At 44.8% G+C, this 24,324-nt stretch overlaps 1 protein-coding gene across 3 annotated transcripts in view; it reads left to right on the top strand.

Moving 5' to 3' along the window:
* Positions 1 to 24,324, top strand: part of CSGALNACT1 (chondroitin sulfate N-acetylgalactosaminyltransferase 1) — a 101,563-nt gene that overhangs the window by 24,885 nt on the left and 52,354 nt on the right. The window contains exon 1 of one of the 3 annotated variants that reach the window (XM_030565304.1): positions 14,741 to 14,826. The exons of 1 other annotated variant lie outside the window; for it this stretch is intronic. The gene's annotated coding sequence lies outside the window, so the exon portion shown is untranslated. Of the gene's footprint in view, positions 1 to 14,740; positions 14,827 to 20,282; positions 20,387 to 24,324 lie in introns of those variants that run through there. One more of the 3 variants, XM_030565305.1, reaches the window with a different exon arrangement.

The raw sequence follows: 24,324 nt of genomic DNA, 5'->3' as shown, positions 1-24,324 counted from the left end.
CTCTGAGGCGGAAGGGGGTGCAGGTATCTGGGCTAGGGGGGGCATGGCTGGGTTCTGGAAAGGAGGGAATTTGGGTGTATTGGCTGGTGGGGGGGCTTGGGGGATAGGGGTTGTGGGTGTCTGGCCCCCTGGCTGGGCTCTGAGAGGAAAAGGGGGCAGAGAAACAGGAACTGGGTTGTCATAGGGGTTTCTTTAACTCTCTACTCCTGGGGGAATTTTTGTGTATCTGTATTGTTAGACATACTTGCTGAGAGGTATTTTGAAATAAATTACCAAAATAATTGAAACTGGCATGATTATGTAATGTTATTTGGACAAATACAATGTGGAGAATTTTGCAGAATTTTAAAATATTGTGCATAGAATTTTTATTATATTGGTGCAGAATGCCCCCAGGAGGAACTATCTTGAGTCATTTAGTATTGTCTACAAACTTTGCCACCTAAACCACTGTCTACCCCTTTTTCAAAATCATTTATACATATGTTGAACAGCACAGACTCTGCTATTTACCTCTTCCCATTGTGAAAACTAACCACTTATTCCTATCCTTTGTTTCCTATCGTTTAATCAGTTACTGATCCATGAGAGGACCTTTCCTCTTATCTCATGACTCCTTCAGTTGAGCCTTTGGTGAGGCACCTTGTCAAAGGATTTCTGAAAGTCCAAGTACCCTATATCTACTGGATCCCCCTTGTCCACGTTTGTTGACCCCCTCAAAGAATTTGAATAGATTTCCCATTACAAACGATATGTTGACTCTTCCCCAATGAATAATCCTTTCTGTCTCTAATTCTGTTCTTTACTGTAGTTTCAACCAATTTGCCTGGTACTGAAGTTAGGCTTACCTGCCTGTAATTGCAAGGATAGCCTCTAGAGCCTTTTTAAAAAATTGGTGTTACATTAGCTATCCTCCATTCACCTGGTACAGGGGCTGATTTAAGCAATAGGGTCTTACCACAGTTAGTAGTTCTGCGATTTCATATTTGAGTCCCTCCAGAACTCTTGGGTGAATAATCTCTGCAGGTCATGGTGATTTATTACTGTTAAATTGATAAATTATGTTCCAAAACTGCTTCTACTGACACCTCCGTCTGGGACAGTTCCTCAGATTTGTCATCTAAAAAGAATGGCTCAGGGATGGGACTCTCTGTCACATCCTCTGCAGTAAAGACTGATGAAAATAATTCATTTAGCTTCTCTGCACTGGCCTTGTCTTCCTTGAGTGCTCCTTTAGCACCTCAATTGTCCAGTGACCCTCTGATTGTTTGGCAGGCTTCCAGCTTCTGATGGTCTTAAAAAAATTTTGCTGTTAGTTTTTGAGTCTTTTGCTAGTTGCTCTTCAAATTCTTTTTTTGGCCTGCCTAATTATATTTTTACACTTGACTTACAGAGTTATGTTCCTTGCTATTTTCCTCAGTAGGATTTGACTTCCAATTTTTCCAGGATGCCTTTTTGCCTCTAGCTGCCTTTTTTATTCCATTGTTTAGCCACAGGGGCATGGGTTTTTTGGTCATCCTACTCTTTTTTTTTTTTTTTTTTTTAATGTAGGGTATACATTTAATTTGAGCCTCTACTAAAAAAGTTTCCATGCAGCTTGCAGGCATTTCACTTTCATGACTGTTCCTTTTAATTTTCTTTTAACTAGCTTCTTCATTTTCATGTAGTTTCCTTTTTTGAAGTTAAATGGTATTTGGTATTCCACCCCCTTACACACACACCAGTATGTTAAATTCCGATGCAGAGAATTCATTTAGCTTCTCTGCACTGGCCTTGTCTTCCTTGAGTGCTCCTTTAGCACCTCAATTGTCCAGTGACCCCTTGCGCGCACACACACACACACACACACACCAGTATGTTAAATTTCATTACCTTATGGTCATTGTCATCTAGGATGACCAGATAGCAAGTGTGAAAAATTGGGACAGGTAGTGAGGGGTAATACGTACCTATATAAGAAAAAGCCCCCAAAATCAGGACTGTCCCTATAAAATCGGGACATCTGGTCACTCCACTGTTGTCAAGTGATTCACCCATATTTACCTCTTAGACCAGATCCTCTGCGCCACTTAGAACTAAATCTGGTATTGTCTCTCCCCTTGTGGGTTCCAGGACAAGCTGCACCAAGAAGTAATCATTAATGGTGTCTAGAAGTTTTATCTCTGCATCCTGTCCTGAGGTGACATGTACCCAGTGAAAATGGGGTAGTCAAAATCCCCCATTTTTATTGAGTTTTCTAGTTCTGTAGCCGCTCTAATCTCCCGGAGCATTTCATAGTCCCCATCACCATCCTGGTCAGGTGGTTGTCAATATATTCCTACTGCTGTACTCTTATTATTCAGGCAGGAAATTTCTATCCACAGAGATTCTATGGCACAGTTTTATTCATTTAAGAGTTTGCTATATTCAACTCTCTGCTTTCTTTCACATGTAATACCACTCTCCACCAGCATGACCTACTCTGTTATTCCTATATATTTTATACTCATATTACCATGTCCCATTGATTGTCATCATTCCACTAAGTTTCTGTGATGTCTATTATATCAATATCCTCATTGACTACTAAGCACTCAAGTTCACGCATCTTAGTATTTAGACTTCTACATATGTATATAAGCACACAGAATATTTGTCAATATTTAGTTTGTCTGCCTTCATGTGATGTGATTGAATGGGACTCTTTCATCTGACTTTCTCTTCCACTCCTACCTGTACTTTATTAACTTCTATCCTCTGCTCCATAGGCATCAACTTCCTCTGTTCCCAGAGGGTGCTTGACACCCCCCGGCCTCTGCCCCAGGCCCAGCCCCCACTCCACTCCTTCCTCCAAGCCTCCACCCCTGTCTCTTCCTGCCCCACCGCTAAACAGCTGATCCATGGTGGGCGGGAGGTGCTGGGAGGGAGGGGGAGAAGCTGATCCGTGGGGCTGCCGGTGGGTGCTGAGCACTCGCTATTTTTTTTCCATAGGTGCTCCAGCCACAGAGCACCCATGGGGTCGGCACCTATGCTCTGCTCTTTACTAGGATATAGAGAATCCTGTTAATAGATCCTCCCCTAAGGGATGTCTGTCTGAACCATGTGCTCCTCTGCACTTATTGGCTTTCCCCCTGCCCTTTAGTTTAAAGACTTCTCTACAACCCGTTTAATTTTACATGCCAGCAATCTGGTGCCATTTTGGATTAGGTGGAGCCTGTGCTTCCTGTACCTCTTTTCCCAAAAGCTTCCCCAGTTCCTAATAAACCTAAAACCCTTGTCCCTAGATCATCGTCTCATCTGCCCATTGAGACCCTGCAGCATAGGCACCGACTCCGTGGGTGCTCTGGGACTGGAGCACCCACTGGGAAATATTGGTGGGTGCTTAGCACCTATCGGCACCTCCCCACTCCAGCTCACCTCTGCTCCTCTCTGCCTCCACCTCCTCCCCTGAGCACGCCGCCTGCTCACTTTTCTCCCAGTGCTTGCGCCGTGAAACAGCTGTTTTGTGTGGCAAGTGCTGGGAGGGAGGGGAAGGGGGAGGAGAGGGAACACAGCACACTCGGGGTAGAGGTGGAGCCAGGCTGGGATTTGGGGAAGGGGTCCAATAGGGGCAGGCAGGTGACCGAGTTGGGGTGAGAACTTTGGAGAAGGGGTTGAAATGGGGTCAGGGGCAGGGAAAGGGTGGAGTTGGGGCAGGGCCAGGGCCAGGGCCAGGGGGCACGAGCGCACACTGGCGCCAGGGAAAGTTGGCGCCTATGCCCTGCAGTTCTGACTGTTTACCTGGCCCTGGTCATGGAACTGGAAGCATTTCAGAGAATGCTACCATTGAGGTCCTGGACTTTCATCTCTTAGCTAGCTGCCTAAATTTGACCTCCAAGTCCTCTCTCCGATCCTTCCCATATGTACCACGACCACCAGCTTCTCCCTACCACTGCAAATAAGTCTGTCTAGATGTCTTTAGTGATCTGCAACTTCTCACCTGGTAAGCAATTTACAATGCAGTTCTCCTGGTCATCGCAAACCCAACTATTTACGCTTCTAATAATCATGTCTCCCATAACTATTGCCTGTCTCTTCCTAATCACTAGGGCTCCTTCCTTCCCCCTCCCCCCCCCCGAGGAGTAGCCTCCATGCGAGAGGATAACATGGCATCATCTGGAAGGAGGGTCCCAATTATGGGATCATTTCCCTCCTCTCCAGCTTGATGTTTTCCTTCCCAAAGACTTTCATCCTCCTCAGCAGCACAGAAGCTGCCAGATTGGGGGTGGGACTGTTCTACTGCATCCCAGAATGTCTCCTCTGTGTACGTCTCTGTCTCCCTTATCTCCTCCAGTTCAGCCTCTCTGGTCTTAAGAGCCAGAACTCAGTCTTGGAGGGAAATGAGTTGCTTCCCCTGGTTTCACACACACATGCCACCTGCCCACAAGGTAGGTAATCATACTGCTACATTCAGTGCAAAAAAGTGGAAAGCCCCCACTCTGCTGCTGGGCTTCTGCCTGCAGTATTGTTACTCTTCATGGTTTTTTTTATTTATTGGGGGGCAGGGAGGTTATTGGCCTAAGTTTACAGAATGTTTGTCTATGGGGTGTATGTGGCTTTCACTCTCCCTTTCTAAACTCCCTCGCAAATCCCCCCTGTTTGCTGCTTCTGCTTGCTAGCTCCTCTGGTTGCTTAGGAGCTGGCTTCTTAAACTCCTGTTCTCTCCAGGTAGTCCCCCCCCCGCCCCCCCCATCAAAGGATCCTGATGGGATTAGGGATCAAAGGAGAGGGAGGAATCCATCCTGGGAGGAGAAAGAACTTTTTATTTCTTGACCACATCTTGGCAAAATTAAGAGTGATCCGAAAACATAAATCAGATCAGACCTCTGCTGATATGGAAGCTCCGGCCTTGACGACTGTGCAAGCCATCTACCCTCACGCTGCTGAACCAGGATTCAGCTTGTGTGGGGAGGAGGAGGATGGCAGAGGAGTGTCATTCTAGATTCATAGTGGCCCCCAAACATCCATTATTTTTCACCTGTGACTGGAAAGGTCTTAATTAGTCACTTCACCTTAAATGATCCCTTGAAATATGTGTTAACAATTTATGCTAAACAATCTATTCTACCTTATATTTAGCTGTGGCACTCTGATTTCCTTTCCCGAACCTGAAGAAGAGCTCTGTGAATGCTTGTCTCTCTTACCAACAGAAGTTGATCCAATAAAAGATATTACCTCCCCGGCCTTGTCTCTCTAATATCCTGTGACCGACATGACTACAACAACACTGCATGAACCTTCAGAGACTGAACCAAGCCTTCCAATGAGCAAAACTACCTTCTCTAAGCCATTCCAGCTAATTGATTAGCTTACTTAGCATCCCAGGCAAGAGACAGGATTCCTTGTCTCATTTTTTCAGCTCATCAAGTGTCTGTCCAAAGCAGCAGGAATTATACACCACCGCAATTAATTAAGCACATTTTCTCTTTTGCACCACACCTCTCACTCTGCAATATCGCAGTGCAGGAATGAATGATCCTGGTCTAAATGGCAAAATACATGTATGAAACTGGTGTTAATTTCAGCCATCACTGCAGTACCTCTACAGCTTGGCAAGGAGAAACAAGGCTGCTTCGACGTCAGCAGAGGTCTTATTTACATATTCTGATCACTCTTAATTTTGCCAGGCTGTGATCAAGAAATAAAAAGCTTTCTCCTCACAGGATCAATTTCTCCTTATGCATGGCTTCTTCTAGGACTTGGACACTCCCATATATTCATGAAAGAATCATTGTCCCTCCTGCAATTCCTTTTTCTTCTGGTCTCCTCCAGAATACTCTGTAGTTTTGCTTAACACAAACAATTGTTTAATTATGTTAAAATACAGCCACTTTCTAAAGATCCCATCCCACGGGATTCTCGTGCTTGGGCCTTAGTTTCCCAATGCCAGGCCAGCAGAACCCCTACAGCTCTTAGCATTTTGACATCTGCTTGCAGCGGTGGAAGGACTGAATGCAAGCCATACCCATTACTGTACTTCATTCATGTCACCATCATAGTTATAAACTCTGCCCTCCGAATGTCCTGGTCAGTTTCCTCTTGACTGTCTTCAGCAAAGAAGCTCCCATGCTGCATTTCTGCCTGGTTCCAGCTCTTCATTCCATCTCCTTTCTGGCCCCTCCTTCCAGTCGGTTCTGAGCTTTGCTGAAAACGTGAGGCATTTGCTGGTGTTCAGCCCTCTTCTTTGCACCCTGTAAGCAGGTACTATTTGCGGCTCTAGTGCTTTGGGAGCCCCACATCCTCCCTCCAGCACCCCTTTGGCATCTAATTGTTCTCCATGCTTTGAGATTTTCCTTTTGAGGCAAGTCTTTAAAGGAAGAAAGAGGACAACACAGCAACTTCAAGCCATGGCCATGCAGCTGGACTGTGTCTATGACCAACAATCTTATCATCTGACTAGGAAGTAGACATGATCATAGAATATCAGAGTTGGAAGGGACCTCAGGAGGTCATCTAGTCCTTATTAGTGAAATCCTAGAGGGGCATTCATGAGGGATCATCTCTAACCCCTGGGAGGGAGCATCGAGCAATGCCTGTACTGCTGCCTCTGCAGCTGGCTGCCGCTGTCCTCCTGCTGTGGCTGGCCTCCACTGGCTGCAGTATCTCTGCTGCCTCCACCACTGCTTGCTGCTCCCATGACATCCTATTCTGAGGTTCCACCACTTAACCCAGCTCTCAGTGATTTCAGCAGGTCGTGGGGAACCTCACAGCCAGTGCAGTCTTGGTATTCACTGTCCTCATACTAAGGCTTAGCCCCTAGCCCTGATCAGCATTGGTGCCAGCCCTCGGAATCACAAGCCAGAAACAAAGACTCTCAGTTGAGCCTAGTCAGCTCTGGTACACACTGGAGAGGGGCAGGTCAGGTAGTGGCTAGAGCTCTCTAGGCAGCGTCCATATCATCAGGTAGAAACACTTGTCCTCGGCCAATCTCCTCCTCACTGAGGTTTGGCATCCCTACCCGCTGCTTAGCAAGTGAATTTCAGTTCAGTGGGAACCCCTCAATCAGGGCAGGCTAAGCACAGTTCCGCTGCCCTTTACTCATACAGTAAGAATAACAACATTTCATTACCCCTGCATTCAAATACTAAAGTGATTTGTAACCCCAAACCAGCCAAAATTGATCATTTTGGCAAAGCAGCTCCATCGGCTGTGCACCTAGGCAGAGTAGATGTGTCTATGCAAACAAGGTCTGTGCCTGAAGTCTCTGGCTATGGCTACACTTGAAATTTCAAAGCGCTGCTGCAGCAGTGCTGCGAAGTGTGAGTGTGGTCGGAGCGCCAGTGCTGGGAGAGAGCTCTCCCAGCGCTGCACGTAAACCACATCCCTTACAGGTGTAGCTTGCAGCGCTGGGAGCCACGCTCCCAGCGCTGCGGCACTGATTACACTGACGCTTTACAGCGCTGTATCTTGCAGCGCTCAGGGGGGTGTTTTTTCACACCCCTGAGCGCGAAAGTTGCAGCGCTGTAAAGTGCCAGTGTAGCCATGGCCTCTTACGCTAGTGCACCACTGCATGGCGGGGAGAGCTCATTCAGACCTCGCTTACACCTAGCTAGAAAGGTTTTTTCCTAATGTCTAACCGAACTCTCTCTTGCTGCAAATAAAACAATGGACTTGAGCATCATATGTACTGCATATGCTCCTTTGACCCGGGGGACCTGTTGCATTTGACATAGTTTTCCTGTTGCAGAATGATGTGTGCATTTGTAATTCAAATTTGTGCCGAATAGAGGGGAATAATCACTTCCCTCAATCTGCTGGCAATGCTTCTGCTAATACAACCCAATATGCCGTTAGCCTTCTTGGCAACAAGGGCACACTGTTGACTCATATCCAGCTTCTCATCCACTGTAATACCCCTAGGTCCTTTTCTGCAGAACTGCTGCTTAGCCAGTCGGTCCCCAGCCTGTAGCAGTGCATGGGATTCTTCCATCCTATGTGCAGGACTCTGCACTTGTCCTTGTTGAATCTTACCAGATTTCTTTTGGCCCAATCCTCCAATTTGTCTAGGTCACTCTGGACCATATCCCTACCCTCCAACATATCTACCTCTCCCCCCAGCTTAGTCTCATTTACGAACTTGCTGAGGGTACAATTCATCCCATCCATTAGCCGCTTCCTGTCCTGTGTGGTGTGGATGATGCACACCCCATCACATGCTATAGCCTAAATTCTAGTAGCCTTTCTTTTCACTTTCTAAGAGTAAAGGACATTTACAAAAATGGCTGCCAATAGCAAGGCACCTTTAGTCATCAAAGGAGTCTGGTTTTCAGAGGTGCTGGGTGTTTGCAGCTCACATTGAAGTCTGCAGCAACTGTAGGCGCTCAGCACCTCTGCAAATGAGGCCATGTATTTAGGTTCCTGTGTCAGCCAGCAGAGAAGCCTGGAGGTCACACCCAGAGTGTCTGTATGCTGTACATCCCTGGATCAGCAACTCGGATGCTCAGGGTGTGATCTGCATGTTTGTCTTGTGAGCCCTAGCAGCAGAGCATTTCAGGCACCCAGGGTGACATGGCAGGTGGTGACACAAATGTCTCACTGGGCTGGATTGCATCCCAGAAGATGACAACCTGTAAGCCGGTAGGGTCCCCACCGAGCTCCCAGCCAAAGCCGAGTACTCAGAGAATCAAGTGACCACTCCTGGAATATGATTTTATTAACACAGAGGTGTTTCTAAAACAATACTATATGCCCCCCACCTAAGCCTTTCCCAGGGCTGGCTGCTCCTATGGTTCCTTCTCTCAAGGCCTGCCTGGTGCAGATATCTGGACCTATTAATAGCAGGAAAATCCTGCTTACGTAACCAAAATAGGAGTCTTGAAAAATGTCCTAGGTGCCCAACCCTGCCCCCAATATTCTAGGGGAGGGTTAACTTAATTGTTCTGTCCTTCATGCTATTGTAGTGCCCCATTATTCCCCCCGTATGGTTCTCCTTGCTGCAGAAACTGCCCTGCCTCACTTTCCTGGTATTGCGCAGGAAGTCCTCTGCCTCTACAAATTAGGTGCCAGATTGTGCCACTCCACTGCCTTCCAGCTAGTGTCTTAACCTGCAGGCATGCCTAGATGGAGTACTCTCAGAGGATGACATTACTCTACAAAAGTCAGGGAGGCCTCAAATTTGAATTCTCTTTTGTCATTAGTTTTTCCCAAGCACACGAGTTACACTGCATGGGCATCCCAAGACAATGAATTCCATTTATTCATTAGCCTACTTCCCCCATCTCTCTCTAGCCCGCCTTGTTGTCTGCCTACATCCTCAGCCGTATCAATTGTCTCCCCTATCATGAGATTATCTGTGACTATCACACAAAGCAATTTGTATCTGCTTCAAGATTAAGATGTCAGTTAACTTGGGTCTGGGTACTTTTCGCCTTGATATTCTTTGTGTTATATATGACAATGCCTCTATTCCGCAGCCACATTTTAACATTACAGTATTAGAGCTTTAAAAGGGAAAATTTTGAAGGGACGGACATTCAATTGCCCATTCCCTTGATATTCTTTCCCACTTTCCCATCTCCTCTCTATCGCTGTATTCCACACCTTTCAGTCTACTCTTTCCCCTCCTATCTCCACTTACTAGTAAGAAGAGAAGCTGTTTTGTTCAGGGCCGCCCAGAGGATTCAGGGGGCCTGGGGTCTTCGGCGAGTCCCAGAGCGGAAGAACGCCTTGCTGATGAATTGCCGCCTAAGACTCGTAGTGGAAGAAGCTCTGGGGACCCGCTCCAGGGCCCCTGAAAAACTCTCATGGGGGCCCCTGTGGGGCCCAGGGCCTGGAACATATTGCCCCACTTACCCCCTCGGGTGGCCCTGGTTTTCTGATTCATAGTAGAGGGCAAGTGGTTTGACCAGTAACAACCTAGAACCTAGCTTGAAGTGTAAGTGAGCAAAAGGAAACCCTTGCTTGGAGTCTCTAAATTAAATTTTACTGCAATCTTAAAAAAAAATTATGTTTGGAGGAATGAAAACCTCATAGGCTAGATTCTGATACCATAACTCACATTGAATGGAAGTTTAGTTCATGCTTCAGTGTATTTGTATTCCAGCGTTACTGAGATTGGGGTCCCATTGTGCTAGGCACTGCACAAACACAGAGCAATAGACAGTCCCTGCTTGAAAGAGCTTACAGTCTAAATTGACAAGACTGACAGTGTGGGAGGGAAGACACAGAGGTCAAATGACTTTCCCAGGGTCACACAGCAGGTGACAGAACCCAGTCTTCTGTTTCCATCCATAGACAATGCTGCCTTTCATTGAAGTGAGTGGGCACTACCTGCAGAGCAGAGAACAGTGCACTGGGAACAAGTGTGGCAGAATCTGCCCCTATGCTTGTACAGGGACAAATTTAATTAGCCATCTGTTTGCATTAGACTCTTTTCTCTTTTGCTTTTTTATATCCACATTTACTTTTACTGGAATACACCATGTACTGCAGTTCTAACTACTACTCAAAGTGGTTCTATTTTTAGCCATGTAATAATGGATAAATGCATGACTCTTCAGCTAACAAGCCGCTTGTTAGCTTAGATTACTGTCTAATTTGAATTGAATATTACTTTATATATAGAATCAATGATAAATATTAACTAATGTATAAGGTTTTGGATGTAGCAGAGATAGGTTTATAAAATCAAATCAGGAAGAACTTTTCCCATTTCTTTTCTTGTCTTCTCTTCTCTCTCCTGTCTTTGTGTTTTTACTATAATGGGTTATTCCTGTTTCAATGGAAGCCAGCTATCTTCTGAACAAAACCACAGCTTACAGTTGCTGAAGTACTGCATGTAATGTATTGCTCCTGCTTTGTGTTGTGCCAAGGGGCTAGACAGAGACTTCAGGCACAGCCCTGAGTAAGGGGCGGAGTGTGAGCTGTGTCACCCCAGGAGTAACCCTGGGAGGCGCTGTGACACTCAGAAACCCTTCAGAGTCACCATACCATCCATGCTCCTGGAGGGTAATCATTTTGGGCTAGGTTCACAAATGAACTTAGGCCTTGCAATGCTCCGCATCACCACATCTAACTGTTAGGCCTAGAAAACTACTGGGATTCACAAAGCCTGAGTTTGGTGCTCCCTTATAACTTTTAACCAATGGGTAGGGTGCTCATCTGGGATGTGGGAGACCCTGGGTTCAAGTGCCCCCCTCTGCCTTAGGCAGGAAGGGATTTGAAGAGGTATCTCCCACCTCTCAGGTGAGTGCCCTAGCCACTGGGCTATGGGATATTCTGATGCAGGCTCCCTCAGTCTCTCCTGCTAAAGCTGATGTTGTGAAGGCCAAGACTATAACAGGGTTCCAAAAAGAACTAGATAGATTCATGGAGGATAGGTCCATCAATAGCTATTAACCAGGATGGGCAGGGGTGGTATCCCTAGCCTGTTTGCCAGAAGCTGGGAATGGGCAACAGAGGATGGATCACTTGATGATTTACCTGTTCTGTTCATTCCCTCTGAAGCACCTGGCACTGGCCACTGTCAGTAGACAAGATACTGGGCTAGATGGACCTTTGGTCTGACCCAGTATGGCCGTTCTTATGTTCCACTGTGGATAAATAGTCATTGGAGGCAGGGGGTGGGGAGGAGAGAGACAGAGAGAGGGACAGAGTACAAGTATGATAATGACTCTGTGGCTTGGTGGATAGAGCACTCACCAGGATGTGGGAGAGCCAGCATCCAGTTCCCCCACTCGAATGGCTCTTTAATTATTGATCACAGTGGAACAGCTTCAAGAGGAGAGACTGGGGGAGTCCCATAGCAGACTGTCCCATAGCTCAGTGGTTATGTCACTCGCCTGAGAGGTGGCAACTCCCTTCTCCCTCACAGGCAGAGGACAGACTTGAACTCCCCCATTCCAGGTGAGTCCCCTAATCACTGAGCAAAAACTTTTGAGGGAAGTGCTGGTGATCCTCCTCCTTCTGCCCCAGCTGCCTGGCTGTTTTGTGTGAGCTTGTGTCTGGGGCCTGGTCTGCTAGATGGCCTTCAAGTCCACCTACCACATTGGGCCTTGCAGGTGAGTTGGGTGGAGGAATGCCTATCTTCTACCAATTTGTGCATTGCTCTGAGGCTTAGGAGTCCGGATGCCTAGAGGGCTCCTGAGGGCTGTGCATGTGCTGAGAGCCAGGAGCATCGGCACCTAGGGAACTTTACCGCAAAAACTTAGGCCCCAAGTGAGTTTAGGCACCTACAGACTTCGGCAGCAGCTGAGTGGGGGTTTGGTGAATACTAGTAGTGCCCGGCTCTGGGATTTAGGTGCCTAAAGTGTCAGTTATGTGCCTCTGTCCTTTTGTGACACTAGCCCAGCAGGTCTGTACCAGGAGTAAATTTCTACTGTCCATACCGGTTCAGCTACCCAACTTATGGAATAACATTTTAAGGAGGAGATGAAACAAAGTCATAAATTAAAAAGATACAAGTCCTTCGGAGCAAATGCTAGAATCCTAAGGGCATGTTTACACTAAATCTCACAACATACCTCCCAGCCTGGCTCCAAAGACTTGTGTTAGTGGAGCTCATGCTACTGCTCCAAGAATAGTTGTGTAGACAGCAGGGCCGGCTCCAGGCACCAGCATCCCAAGCAGGTGCTTGGGGCGGCAGTCTGTATTTTTGCCTCCAAGCAGCCTGCTGAATTGCTCAGCGGACGGCGGGGGCACTCTGTGTGTCCTTAGGGTGGCAGGCGCGTTTCCGTGGCGACGGCAATTCAGTGGCAGCTTCTACGTTCAGCTGTCCGCGGTGGCGCAGCTTCTGTCTTCTGGCTGAAAACAGAAGCTACTGCCGAATTGCTGCCGCCACAGAAATGCGTGTGCAGCCCTAATGGCACACGGACTGCCCCCACCGTCCACGGTGGCAATTTGGCATGCTGCTTGGGAAGGCGAAAACAGTAGAGCCGGCCCTGGTAGACAATACTTGGACATTGCGGCTCAGGCCGGAGCTCAGGCTCTCAAGGATGGAGCTCAGGGTCTTGAGTCCCTTCCCCGGGGTTCAGAGCCTGAACTTCAGCACAAGCTGGAACAGCTACACAGCTCATTTCAGAATACTAGTGCAAGTCCGTGGACCCGGGCTGGGAGACTCACTCCTAAACGCAGTGTAGACCTGCCCAGAGAGCTGTGAGGGAGCTTAAGAATGAAGTATGAAGTTACAAAAATACTCAATCCCTCATTAAAATCCACTGTTATACTGGAGGATTGCGGGGTAGCAAATATTGTACCAATCTTAAAAAAGAATGGTGGGGTGATCCAGGGAATTATTTACAGGAGGATTCAAAGAAGGATTAAACATTTATATGGCTAATGTGAACATCCACCATTTTGCTTTTATTTATTTTTGTTGTTTTTAATAGTAGGGATACAAACCTTCCTAGTTCAGGGAATAAGCCAACCACTAACTGACAGGGGTTTGGAAGAAATTTTCCCTTTAGACAAGTCATATAAAGGGAAAGTTTCTTCCTAATTGTCAGCTCCAAATTGTCTTCCACCTTCCCCTGATGTTACTGGCTATTATCAGAGATGAGAGATTCTTTACCAGATGGATCACTGGTCCAATCCTGTCTGGCAAATTTCTCTGGTCCAATATATACTTCAAAACAAAGTATTAAATCAGAGGTGCAAAGAAGCAGAGAAAAGGGTTAAACTAATAAGGCTTACACAGTTAGGTCTTACCAAAACTTGCAAGGAATGGAAAAGATTTAGATAAGTTCCACTTATCCCAGGTATTCCTACTTCTGGGCTGGGATGGTCAGACTGTCCTGCTGCAGTTTCTATCTGTCTGTCTCCCACAGCACACCCCCTCTCCCCTGCCAGGGAAGCTGCTTCCCATGCATATCTCCCCACACTTTCCTGTCTTGGCAAGGATTTTTAGCCGGTCAGTGTCCTTTTGATCTTAGGCCCACAACCCTAGAAAAAATAAACCTGTTAACCCGGCTGGAGCCAGGCAGGTAGACATGTCTAATTCAGAGCAGACCTGCTGTTCTCTTAAGAACCCTAGAAGTATTTTCCCCAAGGATATCTCATCTTTAGCCATTGTTTTATTTCCTGTTTCCTCTCCCTAACAGCCACTTTTGATTTAACTCCATGTGGTCAGACAGAATAATATCAAGTAGATAAACTGAGGTACATATAATAGTTATATAAAATAATACAGGTATTTCTCTCGCTCTTTACAATGTTACGCTCAGAAATCCTTGTGTACCGATCAAAGATTGTATCCCTTAGGGGCCAGATTGGGAAACCCATATTCACGCTTACTCACTGGGTGAGCACTTACTCGTTCAGACAGTGCCCTTGAAACCAGAAGGACTAATTGCATGAGTAAGTGTTCCCTGATGTGAGCAAGGGCTCTAAGTGCTTGTTTTTATAATGAATAAATGCTGCATAGCACTTACAAACACCCCCAGAAGAACCAATGATGCAAATACGAGAATGGACGTTTTTAACAGGCTACAGAATCCAGTCACACTTTTTGCTTATTGTTTAGAAAGTAGGCAAACCAGCGAGCAGATGAAATCGTTGAACTGATGTGAAAAAAGAACAGCTATTAGCTGTATCATTCTCTGACTTAAATTGAACTGGGTTTGCTTTGGAAATGGGGTGATTTTACATTCTTCAGAAAGACTGTATTAAAGCTGGGGGAAAACCTATCATGGTGATTGCTTCTTTTCGACTCCTCTAGCATGCATAGCTGTGCCAGCACACATTCTAGCCAATCCTTGTTAAAATAAAAAACATGCTGTCATTCGCAGGCAGGTTTCCATATGAACAGAAACAAAAAACTTGCTAGCATAACCCTCCACCTTGTAAAGAAATCTCTTTCTCTCAACAATTCTGGTAGGCAGTACTTATTTTTCTGCTTTTCATCTACGTCTGAATTTTGGAAATACTAACTTACGTATATTTTATTTCAGGAAACTCTTTGTTTTAGAAGGATAACTGCTCTAAAAATGTTGTCTTTGTGTCCACTTTGAGTCTGACTTGCTATATAGAAAAGTCAGCTACCTTTATGGTGGAATTACAAATGCCATGGCACTTTAGCTTGTTACTGAAGTGTGTATTTGCAACTTTGCAGGTAATGTTAAGCATACATTTTTGTTTGTAATTTTAAGTTGTTGTGAGATGCTGTATTCTTAGGAACCTTTTAGGAAATGTTGATTTGATTGCGGATCATACGTGTCCTGTTTTCCACAGTAAAAAAAAAAAAAAAATCCAGCTGTTACTGGAGAAGGGAAGTTGACTCTCTTCCTTTGGGCAAGGAAGTCTTGATTAGTAAAGCAAGATGTCACCTGGATGAACTGCTGATATTTAACTCTGATTCTATGCTGAATTACTAACAGTTTCAGGAACTTTTTAAAATTCTTTTGTGTAAACTACAGTTATAGATTTGGGTTTTTTTTTTAAATCTGGAGACAGATGAAAGCCAGTAACGTAGGGAATTACCAAAATCTTGGTGCTCCGATAGAATTTAAGACATTTAGGTGACTATTATTGGTACAGTGGGTTATGCAAGTTTGATCTTGGGTAAAATTTTCGAAAGTACATAAGTGACTTAGCAGCCTAAATCCCATTTTCAAAAGTGACTTAGACCCCTACGGAAGTCTAAATACCATTGGCTTCCAGTGATAGTTAGACTGCCAAGGGCCAGATATTTAGGTGCCTAACTTCCATTGAAATCAATGGCACTTAGGTGCCTAAACACCTGTAAAAATCAGGCTCTTACTAAGTCTGTTTTGAAAATGAGACTTAGACGCTTAAGTCTAGCTGTTTGAAAATGTCATTGAAATATTTTTCCACCGGAAAATGCCATTTTGTTAAAAAATTAAGATTTTTCCATGAGAACACGTGGATTCAGAAATGGAAGTTTTTGACATCAGAATGGAACATTTTAATTTTTTCATTTTGAAATATTTTTCATTTAAAAATTTATTTTATATTATATTATTGTAATTTATCAAATAAAAAATTGAAATTGGAACAAAACGTTTCAATTGCCTCAAAGCAATTTTTTTTTTAAATTGTTTTATGGGCAATTTTTGAAATTGTTGGTTTTCTGATTCGAAATAAAAACAAGTTTTGAAGAGTCAGAATTTCTCATAATATGGAAATTCCAAGTTTTGACCAGTTACACTCCTAAATCACTTACATGCTTTTGAAAACTTTACCTCTAGTCATGCTCTTTGTTGGAAGTGAACTATCAAAGATTTCCTAAGGCTGTGCGGTGAGGGGAGCAGGGAGGAAGAGAAAGAAGGAACAGTTTCTTATGTATAGTAGAAGTGAGAATATCCTTTTGGAACAAAAAAACTCAAAATGGATAGATACACAAATACACAATTTTAAATGGAGAAAACTTCTCTCTCTCCTCCAAACCAGCCTTTGCTGATCGGCATTCTTTGGCCACCTCTGTGGTTCATCTGTTTTTTCTCCCACAGTTACAAACTAGTTAGTACAGCTTTCCTGTTTCAGCATTGTCATGAAAGTGAGCAGACAATATCTGTTTATTATATGAGCTTTAAAAATAATGTAGAAAAATGAACCAGATGTCTGAGTATTAGAGCACTCAAGAAAAAGACTCCGCTGAGCTAAAGTAATGACAAGAAGTTACTAAATATCTGGGCTTTTTGTGGCTTCTGCCCTGCCACTCCCCAACACCTTCCCCATCCTGCTTACGGGGGACTGGTGCAGGGAGGCGTAGAAGATAGCTACACTCCCTCTAGTGGCTTTGCACCAGCAGAAATTCCCACTATACAGGGGAATCTCCAGCTAGTGGAAGCATCCTGGAGAACCCAGCCCTGTGTCACTATCCTCACTCCTCTATTGTTCTTTATGGATTGTTTGTTAAAAGGATTTTTAATGAGTATCTAATATGGAAAAACAATGCAAAATCTTTTTTCAAGGCAGTTACTTTAATTCCCTGTCTTCAGCTCCAGCTAAAATGTTGATATGGTGGCATATAATTGAGCGCTATCTGTCACTTCTCTAAACGCACTCTAAAAGTGTACTCAGCATTTCACTCTGCATAGAGGGATGGTTCGGTTTTCCTGCTTCTGGGCATGGCTTATGACATACAAGATCTATTCATTTCCATGTGCTGTGTGTGCCTTGTTCATCCAGGTATGCAGAAAGGCTTAGATGTTTCTTCTGTAGTTTATCTTCCATCCCAAAGTGTACTGAAGTCAATTGAAATACTCACAGGCTTAAAGTTGTGTGTGCTTAAGTACCTTGCTGAATCAGGGCCTAAACCCTGGCCTTATATGTATACTCAGGGTTTATATTTCATCCATGTTCTGGCATAGAACCTTGAACATTTATCTTCTGGTACATTATGATGTAAAGTTGGCAGAATCCCTAGAACCTCTGGCATAAAATGCACTGACTCAGTATATGCAATTTTTAAAACAATTCTAATTTATTAGTAGTTACAAAAACACACACTACAAAGAGAAAAATTGGCTATAAACCATGAACAACAAACCTGCTTCCCCAGATGGACTTTAAGTCCTTCATTTTCTACAAATCCTATCTCTACCAGGCTTTGCTATTTCTGGTAAGATTAGTTCCACCCTGAATACTGGGTTTCCATCATGCCTGGCTCTTAAAGGGGCCACAAATTTCCTTCCTTGATGGAGTTCATCCAGTCTTTCCCTGTGCCGAATCACACTGTAGAGGCAAACAGAGTAGAACATTTTGTGATTGATAGCCGTGGGAGGAAACCATGCTGTGGTTGTGCCTTTCTCAAGGCAAAGGGCCATCACCCCATCAGAGACCAAACTAAAAATATTCCTAAAACCTGTCCCAGGATGATTCCTTCCTTTTAACAGGCAGAGGTAAAATAATTTTGTCTTGTTTCTGAGGTGCCCTATTGCAGCTCCATCCACAATGACCATCCAAGAAACTCAATTTAGCTTGACTTCAACCCTTTTGTAGATGGGTGGCCCTGACTTGTGTCCCAAAAGAAATTAGATAACCATGTATTCTCTTTTAACAAAGCAAGAATGATGAAAATCCGTCTTTAAGCCTCGGGATTCTCTTAAGGTCATTGATATGGTTGATATTGTTACAGAAATATTGCTGTGTGCTCTTCCTTTGTGGGGTGGGGGTTACATTGGACTGGGGGTTCAGCTCTTCTCCGTGGCACACAGATGAATTGAGGTAGCACCCATACATTGGCTCCGCCATGTGAAATCTAATGAAGGGGTTGGCTCTACAGTTTTCCAACAAGGCAGATGTCAGTCAGCCATATCAAACTGCAACGGATCGGCCAAATAGTTTGTTAAATTTGGCAACTGCCAGAAGTTTATTAAAATTTACTCTGGGAACAACGCCAGCCAAATGATTGGGCTAAATTCCAAGTCAGTCAAAATCCAGATTGTGAAAAGTTAAGATGATAAATAATGGTTTGCAATAGTTTGGGAACAATCTAGTTATTAGACCCTCCGATGAGAGGTTGTTAATCAGAGATAGGCATTTTATAGAGAGGCACCGTCATTGTTCCATTCCCATATTTGCTAAGGGCTACAGCATGAGAGGCATCTCTGAGGCAACTAGCCGCACTTTTTATACGTTGTACACATGTTCCTTGGAGCTGGGGAGAAGATGTGCTCTCACACACTGCAGAGTGGGAATGAATGAAGAAAGTGGCTGAAACTTTCTGACAATTTTTTGACAAGTTTGGTGTAATGATGTAATGCCGCATGTGTTGACTGTGGGTATTGAACCTGAGACCTTTGGATCTTTAGGCATGAGCCTCCACTTCTTGAACTAAAATAGCCACCTTTGTTAGCCAGCATGGCCTGCACCCGAAGGGAACAGGGAACTACATGAAGTGTGCTGTTTTGGGATTCTCTGGTTTTCAGCTGTCCATAGCTTACGAGGTGGGAGAAAGCTGGCCAACGCTTAGTTTTTCCAGTGTGAGCAGTGTTTCTCCCAGCCTCCTCCATGTTGCAAACACAGCTTGGAAATGGTGCAAATGCCAGGCAATTCCTATGAAACACTCTAGGGAATTTGGAGTTTCCTAGAGAGTGGTGGGAGTTTGACCTCTTCCACCCACAATTCTCTTAAAAGAACGCCTTAAAATGATGCCTGCTGAAAATCTTCCAAAATACAGCTGGCAAGGAGAGGTGCTGAGACTTATGGGGGACATATCGGGGGCACTGAAGCTCAGTGAGTTTAGCAGAGCGATAGTGTGTCCAGGCGCCTTGACCACAGTTCAACCTGACGATTGTGGATGTGCCCAACTGTCTGTGCTTTGAGCTGTGAAAAACTTTACAAACAGCAGCACTGTGGTGTGAAGGTTGTAATTTAGAGGGTGTCATTAAGATAAAATACTAGCTCATTCTGTAAAGTAAAGCTCATGTTGAATTATATGGGGTGGAGGGACCACACACAGCATCTAAATGGAGATACCTTCTGTTTTGGAGGGGTCTGGCTAGGATTTGAATCATCTCCCCCTAAGCATTTGTTTTTCTTTGCCTTAATTTTGAATGGCTTGACATTCACACTTCTTTGCCTTTCAACATTCTAATAATGTTATTTTATCCGGACAGAGTAAATGCTGCAAACAAAAATCTCCCTGGATTGTAAGATCACTGGGACAGGGTCTGTCCTCTTTGTTAACTACCTGTAGGGTGCCTAGCACACAGAAGGCCTGACCTTTCATTGATGTTCTGTAATAGAAAGAATAACAAAGCTTTTTTTTTCTGGGAATAGTATTTTTTGCTTCTTCTTGTGAAAAATGTTTCTGATATTAAAACCAGCTTGTTTATTGAAGGACGTCCAGAATGGTAGCACGTTTGCCCCTTTGCTGCCTGTGTCAGAGAATTGCTTCAAGAAACATTTAGGCTGTATCTCATCTGAGCAGAGTATGCTCCTGGCCTCAGAACTATAATCTCCTCTGCAACTCTAGCAGACAATGCAGTCAAGATAAAGTTACAGCCCTATCTCACTAACGGGAAACCAATTAAATTAGTAGCACAGGAATATAAAGAGTATTGATGGAAGGAAAAGCAACGTGTTCTACACTGACTTTTTGTGCCTCTCAGAATTAGAAATCCATTACAGTATGTTGAATTTAAAACCGTTGTCTTGACTTCCAGTTTCCTCCCTGGACAAAACTCCACGATAATACTTCCATGGTCAACGACACACTTGTGGGGATTTTTTTATTGTTTTAAGAACCGCATTATATCTTTATTTGGGAGGAAAAGACCCGACCTTAACTGTTACTTATATGAAGAAAACAAAGTAATTGTCTCTCTGTGGGAGGAGTCAGCTACAGAGCATTTTAACACACAGCCACAAGCAGCGACTTCTCCTTCTCCTTGGGGTTACGAAGGGCAGTGCATAGTTTGTCTTTGGTGAAGAACTCTGGCTCCAAAGGTTAAGAAGTCTCTGTACAGTAAGTTTTTTTCTCTCTTCTCCAAGGGTATGGCATATGCTATTTATACTTCAATTCTGGACAGGAAATTTTCATAACTAGCCTTTATCTGCATTTCAGTGCTCTGTTGATTCCAGACCAAGTGTGGTAGAGTTTGAAGTGTCCAGGGGATCAGGGCTGCGTGTCACTGAGAGAGATCAGTATTCTTATGCATAATTTATTTTAGTAGCTTTGTATCCCTTATCTAACCTGTCCTACTGCTTTGTGAATAGAGCAATTATTGCTCCAGGGACAAACCTCTCAGAAAATGAAATATGGGACAGAAAAGAGACTTCTTAATTTTTGTTTAATTATTGCCTGCAGTCAGACCCAAAACCAAAAAAGCTGGAACAACGGAGAGAACACTTTTTAAAGGTATGGGGGTGCTTTCATTTTACATTGTGATGGCAAATGTTCTGTTCTGTGTGTTCATGTTACTCAAACTAACCATATTATCTGTATAGTTTCATGAATGCATTTGGGGCTTTTATGGATTGCACACTAGGAGAAAGGGCCGAGTACAGTGAAGGTACAGTAAATTTATCAAAGGATTGCCTTCTTTCCCCTACCTTCTGTTCAAATTCCTACCCCTCACCTCTGGACAGACAATTTAGACAAGGAAGACAAGAAAGACATGACTCCCATGGAAGAGACTTGGGGGAAAAATCCCTGGCCAGCCAGTTAGAAAAAGTCTGTAAAGATTTTCGGAAGATTTTCTCACCTACTGAGGGTACGTTTATGTTCTTTGCTCCCAGCGGGTCTGATTCTGGACCCCTTATTCATAGTGGGTAGCACCTCACTCCATAGTAGCCCAACTGGCTCCATTTTTCATGTGGGCGTTGTGCATTGAACTGCTGCATTTTGTTAGAATGTTTTAAAAATTCAAGTAAAACGCCAAGTGCTTCAGGGTACAGTACAGTCCTAGCCCCTGGAGGTTTGGCTGAGTGACATGAGCTGGGAGTTGGGGGGCATTATTACTTCCTTGCTGATCTTTTTACTCATAGATACTGACGTGCCATTCATCAGTCGAGGTCTCTCAAACACCTTGCGCCTCCCCCCCCCCACTCCAGATTAATCACAGCTTCTCTCATCCTGAGTCCTTTTACCAGGATTTCAGAAGCTTTAGGGGGATAAAATGAGAGACTAGCAGCAGTCACTTGGGGCAGTGGCAGAGCTGCCAGGGCCCCGAGAGCTGTGGTGTGAGCGGCAGTCACTGTAGGAATTACTCTGCTGAGCCCGTTAAAATATTTAGCATTCTCTGTGTCCCAGGGGCTGGGAGTCTGCCCTGCCCTGCCCTGCCCTGCAGGTAGCATTCCATGTGTCATTGGATCTTCAGTGGAACAGCTGCAGTTTTACTGACAGCATTTTCCTCTGGGCTGACAATGACTTCACAGTGATAACACTAGGTCATGTGATAAATTAGTATTCTTTATACTGCAGAGGGGGGCGGCTTCAGACCCCAGCACTCCAAGCACTGCTTGGGGCGGCATGCTGCGGGAGGTGCTCTGCCGGGTCACCGGGAGGGCGGCAGGCAGCTCCAGTGGACCTCCCGCAGGCATGGCTGCTGAGGGTCCGCAGGTCCCGCGGCTCCGGTGGTCAACCAAAGCCATGGGACCAGCGGACCCTCTGCAGGCATTCCTGCAAGAGGTCCATCGGAGCTGCCTGCCGCCCTCCTGGTGACCAGCAGAGCATCCCCTGCAGCATGCCACCCTGCTTGGGGTGGCGAAATTTCTAGAGCCGCCCCTGGCAGTAGTACCTAAAGAACCTGATCAAGGCCCCTTTGTGCTAGGGGCTGTACGCCATAATGAGAAGCAGGTCTCTGCCCCAAAGAGCTCACAGTCTAAACTGAGGGGAACCTGCTCACCAGAAGGCACAACTTTGGGAATTAGAGGCATTTGTACCTCTCATGGAAAAGTTGTTGTAGAGAGGGTGGAGAGGTTGTGGACAGTCCCAGTATATCTGCTGGGAAAGCCATGCACAGTTTCACAGCCCCCAGCTTGTTCTCAGGGATAGCCATCAGCTCTGTGTGGCCCTCTGACCCTCTTGGGAGCTTCCATTGACTCTGTTCCATGCTCCTAAGACCTAAATGTCCCCTCCAAGCAGTGAGTCCCACTCAGATTTCCACTGGGAATCCTGCTTTCTGTGGAGGGAAGGAAGCCAAGCTGCCCTCCTATTTCCATCCCTAGAACACTCCTCTGGGTCCACAGAACCATGCAGAAGGTCCCTGCACTGTTTGGGGACAGTAGGACTGTGGCTGCCCACTCTACCCCGTAGCAGAGGGTTTGGCCTGCAGTTCTCAGTTTGTTTTTCTTTCTGTGATTCCGTGGTTGGTATTTGGAGCCAAAATTCTGATCTGAAATGCATGGCTCTCTACATCATTTTTAACCTCCTGAGACAAATCCCTTGTCATTTGAAATGCTTCTAAAACGCCACATGCTGGAAGGAAGCAGCAGGGTGTGTGTGTGTATTACCCAGTATTCCATGGAAACAAAATGTGGTCCAGATTCCGCCTCTGAGCAGTGCCTTGTGCTATGAACAGACCCATTGATTATAGTGAGGCTATTCGCAATTTAAGGCCCTCCTCACGTGGGTCAGGGTGGCTGCATCTGGCCCTATGCTGAGAGCAATGCTGTGCACTGCTCTGTGTATGGCATGCAAAGCATATGAAAAACATAGGGGACTACCTGATTCTGTGGTAAGACTGTCACAGTGATCCAGGAGTTCACATTTGTTACTGGCTTGGTGATATCTAATCAGAGAGTACACCATCAGTTGGGGGTGTCTGTCCTGTTTCTGGCAGTCTGCCCTGAGACAGGCAGTCTCAGTGGTGAGCCAGTCCAGACAGCATGATGGTAGCATTAGTCTATCTGAAGCAAGCAGCATTAATGAAATCCCATTGATCATGGCTAGCGAATGAAAGTGTTGAGGCTCTAATTTAATTGCACCCAATATATGCAGGAACATTTCCCCTATTACTCTGTGCTATTAACTGAGACCTGGAAGATCAGCATTTTGGTACCCTAGCTCTTACACCGAAGGCAATGCTGGTAGCCAATTCTATAGTAAAGTAACTAAAGGTTTATTAGCTAAGAAAAGAAAAGGAAGGTTTATTAGCTAAGAGTTATTGAGAGGTTAAAGCAGGTAAAATATATGTATAGGTGACTCACAATCCATAATTTCAAATGGTAGCAGAGATGTAGTAATCTGCCAGTTTCCTAAAAGTCTCTCAGGGCTACCCAGAATAATCCTGTGGATCTCTGTCTTCTCGTTCAGTTAGAATCCAAACTGTCCCAAGGTGAAGCATCTTTCCCTGAATCCATACTTATAGCTTCCTCTCGCAGAAAACAAGCTGCCAGGGTCACTACCCATGTGAGTTCTTCCTTTGATGATGAAGAGTGAGGAATGGTTTTAGTCTTTGACCTCCAATCTTCACTTGTTTTGAAATAAGCACTTTTCTTTTAAAATTCTTCATTTGCATTCCACAAGGCTTCTTTCTCGCATGGTGGGTTATTTAGTTACAGGGGCGTACCCAATGTAAATGTTTGCTATTATATTATAATGAGATATAGATAAATGAAAATAATGTCAGTAACATCTCATTAGTTTTCTTGAAGTTTAAACAGTAAATACACTCTTATACACTTTGAGCTATACTAATACACAAGTAAATTGGCCTGGGGCTTTGGCATGAGCTGGTACCCGTTCTATCAGAATCACAAGTGTACCGGACCCTTGCTAGAATGCGCGTCTATATAGCGCAAACATGCATATAACGCGGTCATGGCCGTGGATCCCAAATTTAATTACTTTAATTATAATTCATTTTAACATGGTCCCTGCATTAATGTGGTACCGCGCATGGCTCCCAAATTTCACATTCTAGCGAGGGTCCGGTGTACTTAATACAATTAGATATCGAG

The sequence above is a fragment of the Gopherus evgoodei genome, chromosome 5, assembly GCF_007399415.2.
Source record: "Gopherus evgoodei ecotype Sinaloan lineage chromosome 5, rGopEvg1_v1.p, whole genome shotgun sequence".
Lineage (NCBI taxonomy): Eukaryota > Metazoa > Chordata > Testudines > Testudinidae > Gopherus > Gopherus evgoodei.
This window is presented reverse-complemented; position numbering and strand designations above follow the sequence as displayed.